The sequence below is a fragment of the Bubalus kerabau genome, chromosome 2 (assembly GCF_029407905.1).
Source record: "Bubalus kerabau isolate K-KA32 ecotype Philippines breed swamp buffalo chromosome 2, PCC_UOA_SB_1v2, whole genome shotgun sequence".
Taxonomy (NCBI): domain Eukaryota; kingdom Metazoa; phylum Chordata; class Mammalia; order Artiodactyla; family Bovidae; genus Bubalus; species Bubalus kerabau.
Window position 1 is genome coordinate 22347203 of NC_073625.1, and position 15433 is coordinate 22362635.

The window sequence follows — 15433 nt, forward strand, 5'->3', positions numbered from 1 at the left end:
TTGATTTTTTCATATTGAGCTGCATGAACAGTTTGTAAATTTTGGCAGTTAATCCCTTGTCAGTGCATTGTTTTCAGCTATTTCTCCCATTCTGTGAGTTGCCTTTTTGGTGTTTATCATTTCCTTTGCTGTGCAAAAGCTTTTAATTTTAATTAGGTCCCATTTGTTTTGTTTCTGGTTAGATGTAAGACCATTTGATGGAATTTCAGTAGAATTGGAAGGAAAGAAGTGGAGGGAAGGCTTCATTAGCAGCTAAGACTATTCTTCACTATGTTTTCAGAAATGCCTCATCTTGTCTTCCAGCTGAGTCTTCTCTGAAGCTCTTCCAGGAGCTTGCACTTCCCATCACCCTTTCACCCCAGTGTCTCTTAGGAGATGCTGCTGCCACAGGGGCTACAGTACAGTTTCTCTTCTCTCGGTGCCTTTGGGGTCTTCTCCTTCTCAAATCACTTCCATGGATTGCTGTCTTCTTCCTTAATGACAGGCAGAAAATGAGATTTTCTTTTTATTTAGCAGTAGCAGCTTTGGGACCAAGACGGGATTAGTTCTACCATAGCTGTAGAGTGCCATAATAAATTGTAAGGAATTTTGGAATTACAGCAACTAGTGAAATCTTGGGGGAAGCCATTAAATCTGTCATTTCTAATCCTGTTGAAATGTTAATTTCAGTCACCAAATGCAAGTGCAAAAATAATGTTCGTTATAGTTAAGAGTGTGGACATAGCATTTATATTATAGAATTTGGGATGAATTTAAGTATCCAGGTACTTACAGGGATAAGACATCCGTATTGTAGAAGATACCCCTTGTTACTGCTTTACAGGATGAGTTACTGTCCTTTACAGACATGTAAGTGAGATTCATGTACTCTTGAAAGTTTCAGAGGCTGGTAGGATGAAAGTGACTATACAAACCATATTCTAAATTTAAAGAAAATTGATGTAGAGTCTCAATCTTTTCCACTTATAAAACAAAGCTAATGGACTTAGTAATTTCTAATTGCCTTAGATTGTAAATACCTGTGGTTTTTATAAAATAATAATTTACACGTGAAAAGTGTAACATCTGGCAAAAATACAATAAGGCACTTGTGGAATATGCAACAGAGTTACAGAACCATGACCTATTTATGCTGCATCCCAAAGATTCAAGATCGATGTATCAAAGCTGCTCCTCTTGGGCAGTGATCCATTGCCTGAATTATTTAGTATAATGTTCCATTTTTGGGTAGTTGAAAACCTCAGGAGGATACAGATTCTGCTCATTATTGCTGTGTTTTGCTCGTTTTGCTATATTTGTCACTTATTATTTCATATTTATTTACTCATGCTGAGTTACATTAGTCAGTAAATTATTTCCCTGGACTCGGATTCTGTCAACGTTATATGAATTCAGTTATATTCTCCTAACTTATCCTGTCTTCAGGATTTTCTTTCCCAGCATTTGCAAGCTTCAGCACTCTTACTCCTTGCTTCCTCTTCAGCCTTAGAAATAAAAAATGAGCCACTGTGGTTTCCATTTTGATTCTCACAGTACCTCACTTGTCACTGTGCTCAGGGTTGAAACCCTTCCTTTCTCTGAGTCAGTTGTCTCTGAACTAGCTATTCTGTATCGCAGACAGTGCTTGTTAACCTTGGGGATTAATGTTTGGTTGGTGATGTATTTTTAAAACCTCACTGAAATTCAGGTACTGTAATTTATGGCTATGGTTTACTTCAGTCAGATCTAAGATATTATTCCTTTATAAAAATGCTGGCATTTATATGTTGCAAACTTGTCTGTTTAAACAGAATTATTTTCTTCTTAAGTATCTTTTGCTTCTCTAGGATAACTTCATTTGGTTCACAGCATCAAGGACTTTCTCCGCCACCCCATCACTCATTATTATTTCTGTGTCGGACATGACTGAAGCAACTTAGCAGCAAGAAGCATTTTGCTATACTACTTTTTTTTTTTTTTGGTCCCAACATCCTTGTTGTTCAGTCGCAAAGTTGTGTCTGACTCTTTGTGACCCCGAGGACTGCAACACACCAGGCTCTTCTCTTTACCACTATTTCCCAGAGTTGGCTCAAATTAATATCTCAAGTTCACGTCCATTGTGTTGGTGATGCTATCTAAATATCTCATCCTCTGCCGCCCCCTTCCCCTTCTTTTCTTTCCCAGCATTGGGGGAAATGAGTCAGCTCTTCACTTCAGTTGGCCAAAAGTATTGGAGCTTTAGCTTCAGCATCAATCCTTTCAATGAATAATCAGGGTTGATTTCTTTGAGGATTGACTGGTTTGATCTCCTAACAATTCAAGAGACTCTCAAAAAGTCTTATCCAGCACCACAATTTGAAAGCATCAGTTCTTTTGCGCTCAGCCATCCTTATGGTCCAGCTTCACACTGGTACATGAATACTGGAAAAACCATAGCTTTGACTATATGGACCTTTGTTGGCAAAGTGATATTTTTGCTTTTTAATACACTGTTTAGGTTTTTCATACTGTTCATGGGGTTCTCAAGGCAAGAATACTGAAGTGGTTTGCCATTCCCTTCTCCATTGGACCACAGTCTGTCAGAATGAACAGTCTGTACAGTATGAAAAGGCAAAATGATAGGATACTGAAAGAGGAACTCCCCAGGTCAGTAGGTGCCCAATATGCTACTGAAGATCAGTGGAGAAATAACTCCAGAAAGAATGAAGGGATGGAGCCAAAGCAAAAAGAATACCCACCTGTGGATGTGACTGGTGATAGAAGCAAGGTCCGATGCTGGAGGAGGGAGGAGGGTTCAGGATGGCGAACACATGTATACCTGTGGCGGATTCATTTTGATATTTGGCAAAACTAATACAGTTATGTAAAGTTTAAAAATAAAATAAAATTAAAAAAAAAAAAGAAAAAAAAAATGGAAAAAAAAAAAAAAAAGAGCAATATTGCATAGGAACCTGGAATGTCAGGTCCATCAAGGCAAATTGGAAGTGGTCAAACAAGAGATGGCAAGAGTGAATGTCGACATTCTAGGAATCAGGGAACTAAAATGGACTGGAATGGGTGAATTTTACTCAGATGACCATTATATCTACTACTGCGGGCAGGAATCCCTCAGAAGAAATGGAGTAGCCATCATGGTCAACAAAAGAGTCCGAAATGCAGTACTTGGATGCAATCGCAAAAACGACAGAATGATCTCTGTTCATTTCCAAAGCAAACCATTCAATATCACAGTAATCCAAGTCTATGCCCCAACCAGTAACGCTGAAGTTGAACGGTTCTATGAAGACCTGCAAGACATTTTAGAACTAATATCCAAAAAAGATGTCCTTTTCATTATAGGGGACTGGAATGAAAAAGTAGGAAGTCAGGAAACACCTGGCTGCTACTGCTAAGTCGCTTCAGTTGTGTCCGACTCTGTGCGACCCCATAGACGGCAGCCCACCAGGCCCCGCTGTCCCTGGGATTCTACAGGCAAGAACACTGGAGTGGGTTGCCATTTCTTCCTCCAATGCATGAAAGTGAAAAGTGAAAGTGAAGTTGCTCAGTCGTGTCCGACCCCATAGATGGCAGCCCACCAGGCTCCTCCGTCCATGGGATTTTCCAGGCAAGAGTATTGGAGTGGGGTGCCATTGCCTTCTCCTGGAGTAATAGGCAAATTTGGCCTTGGAATACGGAATGAAGCAGGGCAAAGACTAATAGAGTTTGCCAAGAAAATGCATTGGTCATAGCAAACGCCCTCTTCCAACAACACAAGAGAAAACTCTACACATGGACATCACCAGATGGTCAACACTGAAATCAGATTGATTATATTCTTTGCAGCCAAAGATGGAGAAGCTCTATACAGTCAGCAAAAACAAGACCAGGAGCTGACTGTGGCTCAGATCATGAACTCCTGATTACCAAATTCAGACTTAAATTGAAGAAAGTAGGGAAAACCACTAGACCATTCAGGTATGACCTAAATCACATCCCTTATGATTATACAGTGGAAGTGAGAAATAGATTTAAGGGCCTAGATCTGATAGATAGAGTGCCTGATGAACTATGGAATGAGGTTCGTGACATTGTACAGGAGACAGGGATCAAGACCATCCCCATGGAAAGAAATGCAAAAAAGCAAAATGGCTGTCTGAGGAGGCCTTACAAATAGCTGTGAAAAGAAGAGAAGTGAAAAGCAAAGAAGAAAAGGAAAGATATAAGCATCTGAATGCAGAGTTCCAAAGAATAGCATGGAGAGATAAGAAAGACTTCCTCAACAATCAATGCAAAGAAATAGAGGAAAACAACAGAATGGGAAAGACTAGAGATCTCTTCAAGAAAATTAGAGATACCAAGGGAACATTTCATGCAAAGATGGGCTCGATAAAGGACAGAAATGGTATGGACCTAACAGAAGCAGAAGATATTAAGAAGAGGTGGCAAGAATACACAGAAAAACTGTACAAAAAAGATCTTCATGACCCAGATAATTATGATGATGTGATCACTGACCTAGAGCCAGACATCCTGGAATGTGAAGTCAAGTGGGCCTTAGAAAGCATCACTATGAACAAAGCTAGTGGAGGTGATGGAATTCCAGTTGAGCTATTCCAAATCCTGAAAGATGATGCTGTGAAAGTGCTGCACTCAATATGCCAGCAAATTTGGAAAACTCAGCAGTGGCCACAGGACTGGAAAAGGTCAGTTTTCATTCCAATCCCAAAGAAAGGCAATGCCCAAGAATGCTCAAACTACTGCACAATTGCACTCATCTCACATGCTAGTAAAGTAATGCTCAAAATTCTCCAAGCCAGGCTTCAGCAATACATGAACCGTGAACTTCCTGATGTTCAAGCTGGTTTTAGAAAAGGCAGAGGAACCAAAGATCAAATTGCCAACATCCGCTGGATCATGGAAAAGGCAAGAAAGTTCCAGAAAAGCATCTATTTCTGCTTTATTGACTATGCCAAAGCATTTGACTGTGTGGATCACAATAAACTGTGGAAAATTCTTCAAGAGATGAGAATACCAGAACACCTGATCTGCCTTTTGAGAACTCTTTATGCAGGTCAGGAAACAACAGTTCGAACTGGACATGGAAAAACAGACTGGTTCCAAATAGGAAAAGGAGTTCGTCAAGGCTGTATATTGTCACCCTGCTTATTTAACTTCTATGCAGAGTACATCATGAGAAATGCAGGATTGGTAGAAGCACAAGTTGGAATCAAGATTTCCGGGATAAATATCAATAACCTCAGATATGCAGATGACACCACCCTTATAGCAGAAAGTGAAGAGGAACTCACAAGCCTCTTGATGAAAGTGAATGAGGAGAGTGAAAAAGTTGGCCTAAAGCTTAACATTCAGAAAACGAAGATCATGGCATCTGGTCCCATCACTTCATGGGAAATAGATGGGGAAACAGTGGAAACAGTGTCAGACTTTATTTTTCTGGGCTCCAAAATCACTGCAGATGGTGGCTGCAGCCATGAGATTAAAAGACGCTTACTCCTTGGAAGGAAAGTTATGACCAACCTAGATAGCATATTCAAAAGCAGAGACATTACTTTGCCAACAAAGGTCTGTCTAGTCAAGGCTATGGTTTTTCCAGTGGTCATGTATGGATGTGAGAGTTGGACTGTGAAGAAGGCTGAGTGCTGAAGAATTGATGCTTTTGAACTGTGGTATTGGAGAGACTCTTGAGAGTCCCTTGGACTGCAAGGAGATCCAACCAGTCCATTCTGAAGGAGATCAGCCCTGGGATTTCTTTGGAGGGAATGATGCTGAAGCTGAAACTCCAGTACTTTGGCCACCTCATGCAGAGTTGACTCATTGGAAAAGACTCTGATGCTGGGAGGGATTGGGGGCAGGAAGAGAAGGTGACGACAGAGGATTAGATGGCTGGATGGCATCGCTGACTCGATGGATGTGAGTCTGAGTGAACTCCGGGAGTTGGTGATGGACAGGGAGGCCTGGCGTGCTGCAGTTCATGGGGTCGTAAAGAGTTGGACACGACTGAGCGACTGAACTGAAATGAACTGAACTGAACTTAGGTTTGTCATAGCTTTCCTTCCAAGGAGCACACATCTTTTAATTTCATGGCTGCAGTCACTGTCCATAGTGAAAGAAAATGAAGTCTGGGAACCAAGAAAATGATGTATCAATGCTTTCACTTTCCCCCCTTCTATTTGCCATGAAGTGATGGGACTGGATGCCGTGATCTTAGTTTTTTGAATGTTGGGTTTCAAGCCGGTCTTTTCCCTCTCCTCTTTCATGGTCATCAAGAGGCTCTTCAGTTCTTCTTTACTTTCTGGCGTTAAAGTGATATCATTTGCATATCTGAGGTTGATATTTCTCCTGCCAGTCTTGATTCCAGCTTATGATTTATCCAGCCTGTCATTTCTCATGATGTACTCTGAATATAAGTTAAATAAGCAGTGTGCCAATATACAGCCTTGTTGTACTCCCTTACCAACTTTGAACCAGTCTATTGTTCCATGTCTGGTACTAACTTTTGCTTCTTGACCTGCATACAGGTTTCTCAGGAGACAGGTAAGGTGATCTGGTATTCCCATCTCTTTGAGAATTTTCCACAGTTTATTGTGATCCACACAGTCAAAGGCTTTATCGTAGTCAGTGAAGCAGAAGTAGATTTTTTTTTCCCCTGAAATTACCATGCTTTCTCTATGATCCAAAGAATGTTGGCAATTTGACTTCTGGTTCCTCTGCCTTTTCTAAACCTAGCTTGTACATCCAGAAGTTCTAAGCTCACATTCTGCTAAAGCCTATTTTGAAGGATTTTGAGCATAACTTTGCATCAAGTGTTAGCTTGTACATCTGGAACTTCTCAGTCCACATTCTGGTGAAGCCTAGATTGAAGGATTTTGAGCATAACCTTGCATCATTATCCTAAATTAGAATAAAAAGTCTTGAATTCTAGTTGTAGTTCACCCATTGATTATCCAACATTGGACAGATCCCTTGCTCTTATCTGGCTCATTTTTTTTCTCAGGGAAATGGGCATACTTTTAATTGGTCATCCCCCTGCACAATCTTTATAAAAGAAAAATACCAGGTAAACAGGAAAAGGAATTTTAAAATTAGAATACACACATATAAATAGGTTTATAGTACAGTGTCATAGGTTAGCAGAATAACTGGCACAGAGTATAGGCTTGAGATAAATATTAAAGGAGTCACATATCCAAGTTATTACGGCTTTTCATAGCTTCATAGAATCAAAGACAATCTTATATTGTCCTCTTACATGTCCTAGCAAGTGTCCCTCTGCTTATTAATGGCAAATCTGCCATAGGATTTAAAAATCCTGACTCCTGTCCTGACTCATATATAGCACCGTTTTGGACCACTGCTTCTTATTGGAATGTACATGCAGTGGATGTGTTTGACTTTATAAACCATTGCTGCCAGTTTGAATACTCTTCAGTGGGAGAAAAGAAATGTTTTTTCCCCTTTATGTTGATTTGGGGAATGAAAAATGTGGAGAAAGTAATATTATTCTACGCATGTACCTTTCAAGGTAATCTGGAGGTTTTCTTGAAGTGTAGTTTTTTTTTTTTTTTAAATTTTATTTTATTTTTAAACTTAACATAACTGTATTAGATTTGCCAAATATCAAAATGAATCTGCCACAGTGTAGTTTTAATTTAGTTTTAATCATCTCTCCTTCCAGATTTCATTATACCTTCTTCAGTCCAGAGCTCTCACCCAATTGCTTGCTGATTCTTTGGGTTGAGGTATGATTTTGTTCTGCCCTCTCTGCTTCCTGTGCTTTGGCTTCTCCATGTAGAGCTTAGTTTCTGTACCATCTCAGCCCTGGAGTAGAACTCATTTATAAAAATAAACCTCTGACACTAAGTATTCATCCAGTTAGGTGACTTGACTGTGTATATTTTGGGGGAGACTGTTTACATAAGAGGTCAATTGCATAGCTCACAGCTTTCTTCTATTTTGCCAGCATCTGTTTTTTTTTTTTTTAAGGTTCTGTTTCTTTTTGTTATCTCTATCTCAGATTATCTCAAGAATTTTAAATGCCTTCCTTTGTAGTTGACAAAGTCTCTTAGCTCTCCTGTGAGAAAACTTTGCAAGAGCCAACACAAAGACACAGGTTAAGAGTAGGGGGCTGAGAGGTATGAACTACCAGTCTATAAATAAGTCACAGGGATGTAATATGCAGCACAGGGAATATATACAATATTTTATAATAATTTTGTACTTTGTGCAATGTATAAAAATATCTAGATGCTATCTATGTTTTATACCTGAAACTAATATACTGTTGTACATAAGCTGTATTTCAATAAGTAAAAATGTGAAATAAAGAATGTGGGGATTAGTTAATTTTATCGTTATTTTTTAATGCAATGACTAAGAGAAATTCTGGTGCCACTTTGTAAGTAATATTCCTCTATTTTGATTTATAAGCCCTTATTTTCTTATGATCATACTAATGCAAGTATGAAGCCTTATAAGTCAGATCATTCATTTTAGGTTTTATTTTGTCAGTGATGTAATATCCAGCATAAACTATATTAAATGATAAAACTTCAAGGTTGATTTAACCTAGTAGTTGAACAAAGTCAAAACTGATAATTTTCATGTGTGGGTGGCCCCTCTCAAAATGGTGGGTGCTAACATTTGCCAATATCTTTATTGGCTACACTCAGAGTGTTGTTTCTCTCTCAACTTTAAAACTAAAATTCTGGATTCAATGCTGACTAGATGATTTATGTTATATGCTTAAAATTTTGATTCAAATCACTATGATTAAGTGGATCAGATAATGTTGATCAGTTTAGACCAATAAATGTCCACCAGTGGATCTAAGAACTCAGTTTGTCCATATGATTCAGTATGGGTTGGGGGTTATTTCCCAACAAAAATCTTAGGATTGAGAGGGTGTTGGGTAAGAGACCAATTAATTATCAACTATCCCATATGAAAAGCTTCTTTCCTCAAACTGTGTGAATCCTAAAATGAGAAAGCCTATTGTTTGAATGTAACTTAAATATGTGTGTATATATATATGTGAACTACAAATTGGCACTTGCCATGGGTGCTTGCCATCTACCTCTGAAAGGATTAAGTCATGAGCTGCTGCGGCTGCTGACCTTGAACACCCTCTGAAAGGAGTCAGGGTGGAGAACAGAAATAAGGCACCCTGTGCTTGGTGGGAAGACTGGCAGGACAGGTCTTCAGATAGTTAGCTATTTTCAAGAGCCAATTTTGTGAGCCCAAATCTTGTATTTCCCCGTATCTAGAAAAGCACTAAAATCCTTCATGGTGACAGCTGTTTCTCGTGACTAGTAAAGCTTTGTGATACTAGTAGAAACCTTCTGGAAAAACATGTGCTTGATGGCATGTATTTCCCTTCACCAAAATCACATGTATACTGACCTTGCCCTCTGCCTCTTTGGAGCAGTCACCCAGGGCTTTCTGAGGTGCTGTTTCCTGGGCTGCAGCCCTCATTTTGCCCCAAATAAAACTTAACTTGCAACTTTGACATGGTTCATTTTTTTTTAAGTCAAGGTATTGTTTGCCATGTTTCAGATGCAGGGACAGTCAGTGTTGAATATTGTCAGTTATAAACCAAATCCAATTTTCCCTGTTTCTGGACTATAGTAACAATTATTGCTGCTCACTGAATAGTGACTGCTCTCAATCTTCTGGATTCAAAGTAGGCTTGACCTTTGTGGCCCCTGTAGTTGGATTAGACCCTTTGACTAGGTCTGGCCTATATATCTATATCTATATCTATATCTATCTATCTATCTATCTATATGTTTTTTTCCAGTGAATTTTTAATGGAGGTGACATGTATCACTGTTGGGCCAGGCCATATAAATGCCAGTGCTGAGCCAGATCTTATAAATGCCAGTGAAAGACTCTTGAAATTTTTTCCCTCTTATCACAGCATCTGGCATAGATCCAGGGAGGATCTCAGATTAAGGACAAAGAGGAGGTCTGAGCAGAGCTATCAGCTGAGCCCTGAAGGACATAGAAAATGGGTAAGAAATAAAACTTTGTTGTTGAAGCCACTGAGAGTTGAGAATTGACTGCTGAGTTGAGTCTGTCTTACTGTACATATGTTAATCTAGTTTTGGCCTGGCATACTGTCACTCAGAGGGCCAGGGGCTGCATTTCCCAGTCATGGCCACGTGGGAGCTTTTAGTCGCGACATGTGGTGTCTGTAGTTGTGGCATGCGAACTTCTAGTTGCAGCATGTGGGGTCTAGTTTCCTGACCAGGGGTTGAACCGAGGTCCCCTGCATTGGGGGGATGGCGTCTTAGTCACTGGACCAACAAGGAAGTCCCAGCTTCTATATTCTTTAAATCCTTGCCTTAAGGTGTTTACTGAAGTAGTCTGTTCTTCACCCTAACAAGTATATCAATTGGGTAGAATAATATTCAAGGTGAAGGAGAGGGATGTTAATATTACAATGCATGGTACTACTTTCTGCTGCTGCTAAGTCGCTTCAGTCGTGTCCGACTCTGTGTGACCCCATAGACAGAAGCCCGCCAGGCTCCCCCGTCCCTGGGATTCTCTAGGCAAGAACATTGGAGTGGGTTGCCATTTCCTTCTCCAATGCATGAAAGTGAAAAGTGAAAGTGAAATCGCTCAGTCGTGTCCAACTCTTTGTGACCCCATGGACTGCAGCCTTCCAGGCTGCTCCGTCCATGGGATTTTCCAGGCAAGAGTACTGGAGCGGGGTGCCATTGCCTTCTCCGGTACTTCCTGGGAACTTGCTTATTATTTAATAGTAAAGTTAAGAAATATGAAAATTAAGAATTTAGAGGAAAGTGTGAAGCAGAATAGGGTTGATGCATCATGTTATGGTGAGAGGATCCTGCACTTTGAAGGTAGCCAGGCACAAAGTGAGACTGAGTTTAGACTCCATTACCTGCTAATTATATGATGTTGGGTGAGTGGTTATAAAATGTACAATGATGGTGATTATTATTATTAATATTACTATTCTGTAAGTTATCTAGAGAAGTTTATGACAAATAGTGGGACATTCAATTGATGTTTTATTGTTGGTATTAATTCAAAGTAGTTTGCACAAGCAGTGAAATTTCAAAGGATACATTTTCAAGGGGCAACAAAAGTAGAGAATGTTTTGTGTGCATAATGGGAAGGAAACTAAAATGTGAAAGCTATAAAGGATTTGCCCTAGGAGAGGAGGTGGGTGAGTTGAGGCAGAATTTAAACAGGTGTGTCGGAGGCCAGGGTGAAATGTACGTAGGATAAATGGGGCATGGAGGAGATGGGATAAAGTACAGCAGAAAAGATATATTAGAGAAGAGAGGATTGAGAAGTTAATTCTCTCACTGCTAGCATATAGCAGAGTCAAGGATAGATTCATTTGGGAAGATATGAAAGATATCATTTTGGGACCCTCTTTGTTGGGAAAAAGAATCTAAGATTACAAATACAAATTTGGGTACTGCAGCAGGTCTGTGGATCCATCCTCCTCCCTTTCTAGGAAAAGGTGTTGCTCCTAGGAAATGAAGAAGGTGACTTCATCAAATTTCAGTGTAAACTTCTTAATAACAGATCTCTTAGCAAGTGAACCAGTGGTATTTGCTATTGTAAAATTTACTATCTTTGAAATATTTTAGTCCTCTAGGATTGCTTGTGGAAGGTAGACTTTTGTGGGATGGCTCTGGGAAAATGTCATGTTAACTATGTGTAGCTATTTAAGTGGGCTTCCCAGGTGGCACCCTGGGAAAGAAGCCTCCTGTCAGTGCAGGAGACGTTAAGTGACGCGTGTTCGATCCCTGGGTCAGGAACATCCTCTGGAGAAGGGCATGGCAACCCACTCCAGTATCTTGCCTGGAGAATCCTATGAACAGAGAAGCCTTGGTGGGCTGTGGTCCATAGGGTTGCAAAGAGTCAGACACAACTGAAGCAACTTAGCACAGCGACGAAGAAAAAAATGATGTTTTAATGACAGGAATGTCTCCTTCTGTGTAAAGGGTGTGGCTATACATATTATTTAGAGATTTCATACGTTAATTTCATAGTCCCAGACTCATCTAGGGGCCTTCATTGGAGGCATTGGATCTTTCCCTTGTTTCCCTGAGCCTCATGATTACTTGAATTCTTTAAATTGCTAGTAGTGTTTGCAACTGGCTAAGACGACTGATCCGTGTGAGTCTAATTTAACAATATGATTTTTCATGGATTATGTGCAGGGTTGTATTTCATACCTAAAAATCTCAATAGCTAAGATGTTTATTGTTGTTTTTATTATTTTGGAAAAAAATAAGATGGGGAAATACAATGAAGACTTGATGCCAAGTTAGTGGCCTGTCAGTCTTTGAAATGGTAAAAAACCCATTGCATATTACTGGAATAAGTCTTAATCAATGGAATTTGTAGAAAAATCCCTCTATATATAGGGGAAATGGCTAAATGGATAGAGTGGTTGAAAGGGGGGCAGATTAATTAAAAATTCTATTCACTGGTTATTGTTATCCTTGATAAAAGCTAGACTTTTAAAGGAAGAGTAGATGGCAGTGAGGAAAGATAAAGTCAGTAAGGTAAGGTTATTCCAGTTCTGGAAAGCCTTTCATGTCTCTTTGATAATGGGGAGAGATGTTGCTTTCATTAGCAAAGTAACTCAGCTGTAACTATTGGTTACTCAGAAGTTCATACTCGCAGCTGGAGACCCAGTTCAGGTAACTGTGGAATCCTAAGAAATTCTGTGTGTTCAAGTATTAGGATTCTTAAAACATCAGAAAGCATGGAGAACTATTATTGGTATAATCTCTTAGAAATAGCTATTGAGGAGGTGTACAGTTGATTATTGCTGAATGGAAGTGATTATTTGGGTTGACGGCTGATCCCCAGGTTGCTGAGAACTTTGATGAGCAAAGGCATCTGGATGGTCTGCAATGAACAAGCTGCAGTTGACAAGGCTGAGAGAGAGTCTCAGCCTCGTGCTTACCTCTTAAAGGGCCATGCTGAATTCCCTCTTAACTGTCTGTTTTGAGAAAATGGATCACCTCAGCAAAAGGCTAAGCCATAAAATCCAAAAAAGATAACCAAAAGACCAAGATCTGCTTGCTTCATCTCTGCTGGGTGGTTTAGACTGTACTCAGTGATTAGTCGGAGTAGGCAGTGGCACCCCACTCCAGTACTCTTGCCTGGAAAATCCCATGGGCGGAGGAGCCTGGTAGGCTGCAGTCCATGGGGTCACTAAGAGTCGGACACGACTGAGCGACTTCACTTTCACTTTTCACTTTCATGCATTGGAGAAGGAAATGGCAACCCACTCCAGTGTTCTTGCCTGGAGAATCCCAGGGACAGAGGAGCCTGTTGGGCTGCCATCTCTGGGGTCACACAGAGTTGGACACGACTGAAGTGACTCAGCAGCAGCAGCAGCAGCAGTGATTAGTGGCCTAGGTAAGCAGGACGTTCTTAGGAATGTTAGCTATAGGCACTCAGTGTGAAATAAATCCTGTGTGTAGGGAGTGTGCTCAGAATGGCATGGAGGTAAACCCAGGAGGGGTAGAGGTACTTCTAAGTTGGCCAGGGTAGGAGTGGAATTAGGATTTGGAAAGTGGGACTACAAAGGATAGTCCCCTCCTTTTTTCTTAATGAAATGCTTGGGATGGGTATTATATGAAAATAGGGCATATTACCCTTTAGATATCTGCTAAATCTACCACCCGTGCAATTTTTTTAACTGGCTGTGATAAATGGGAACCTTTGGAACCGTGTCTTTCTTAGTAATAAACATTAAGCTATAGAGAGTTCAAAGAGGGAAATGAAATTACTACTCTCATTAAGAAATGGTTGGAGTGGGCATTTTTGACTCTTCTGTCTCTCTTATTAATAGTTCTGTCTGGACAGTACTTATGGAAGACAGTGTTTACAGGTTAATATCATACTGTGGCCAGGGTCCCTTTTTGGTTGCTCCAACTGTGTTTGACACAGTGGAGTCACACAGGAAGTGCAGAAGGCCAGTGGGGACTGGGATGATGTACCACTTTCTTCTCAGTAGCAAATTCACAAGCCGGTTAGGTACAGTTTGCAGTCTTGAGGAACAGAAGTCAGTATGCATTCGTTGTTCTGATACAGAGGAGTTTGAATTCTCAGGCACACGGCCGCAATGTAATGAGGGAGGGCTTGAATGTGATAACGGTTAGTATACTGCACTGATGACACGACTGTCACTGAGTCCTCAGAGGAAGCAGCCCTGGAGGACAGGATGAGGCTGGCTGACACGTCCAGCTAAAACTCAAGGCCTGGCTCAGTCTGTGAAATTCCTGGTGAGTATGTGGATTGGAACAATATAGGGCATTCCCCTGAGAAATACATTCTCAGAAACCCTGCCAAGTGGAAAGACACTAGAAGCCTTCAGGATTGTTCGTGTGTTGGAGAAACTGCATTCCTCTTCTAGAACCTCTCATGGCCCCTGTTCACAAAGTCACTAGATAAATTGGAATGTTAGTTCATGAGCAAAGAAATAATGATGAACAGAACTAGAGAAGCTGGTGGTACAGGCAGCCCCCCTTGGTCGCCATGAACAATATTTGACTGTACATGGACCAAACGTTTGGCAGAAATGAAATGAGGTGAAGACATCTTGGATTAGTAAACTGTCTGAAGCAGCTGCCTCAATATAGACCATTATAGAGCATTTTTCAGTTTGTTACTAGGGAGTGGTGAAAATGACCCAGAGCAGAGACATCTTGGGTGAGAAAAACCAATCCCATCTTGGGTGATACGAAAGCATTTTGAAAACGGATGGAGAAACCAGCCAAATTTAGTCATAGAGCAGTAGTGCCCTGTTCAAAGGTGTCCTCAGGGCGGGATTCACGGGGGTTTCACCACATACACAGGGGATTGACCTTATGGAACTTTTATAAATAAGCCTGGAACCTGCTAATTTATTGGAAGACATCACATGTGCTGTATATCTTTGTATAAAATGGAGATGTATCAGAATCCATGTGGCTCCCACTGTGGGGTGACTGCACACTTTGCATAGAGATGTCTTGGATTAACTTGGGCTCAAAAGTGAGAACGAAAGTCATATGATTTGAGGCCCTGGCTCTTTCCCACTTTGTCTCTGCCTCATTACTGCCTTCTATCTATGAAATTATTGGTGAAAAAAGATACCCAACTGTAGGAGTCTGGTTTGACACGAGGATTGGACGTTATCTCAATTATGGAAGGAAATATTTACTTGGGTGAATAAAAGTAGTCACAACAAATCACAAATCTGAAAAATGAATGAATGTCCAGAAAGATGATATTTTTCATTACTTAGTACCAGACACCTCTGCAAGACTTTCTTTCTCTACATGATTTGGCTGCATCCTTTATAATCCCTTCATCCTGTGATAATCATCTTGAAGTATCATTTTGTGTAGGAGGAGTAGAAAGATCGTTCTGTCTTTCATCTAACATGATACTTAGTTTTTCATTATTGATGCAT

At 40.3% G+C, this 15433-nt stretch overlaps 1 protein-coding gene across 10 annotated transcripts in view; it reads left to right on the forward strand.

The window, feature by feature from the left end:
* LOC129643110 (DNA methyltransferase 1-associated protein 1-like) overlaps nucleotides 1-15433 on the forward strand; it is a 189680-nt gene that overhangs the window by 29288 nt on the left and 144959 nt on the right. For 2 of the 10 annotated variants that reach the window (XR_008710089.1, XR_008710084.1), the window contains exon 2: nucleotides 9896-9989. The exons of 6 other annotated variants lie outside the window; for them this stretch is intronic. The gene's annotated coding sequence lies outside the window, so the exon portion shown is untranslated. Of the gene's footprint in view, nucleotides 1-1826; nucleotides 3270-7703; nucleotides 7719-9895; nucleotides 9990-15433 lie in introns of those variants that run through there. 2 more of the 10 variants (XR_008710085.1, XM_055567244.1) reach the window with 2 other exon arrangements.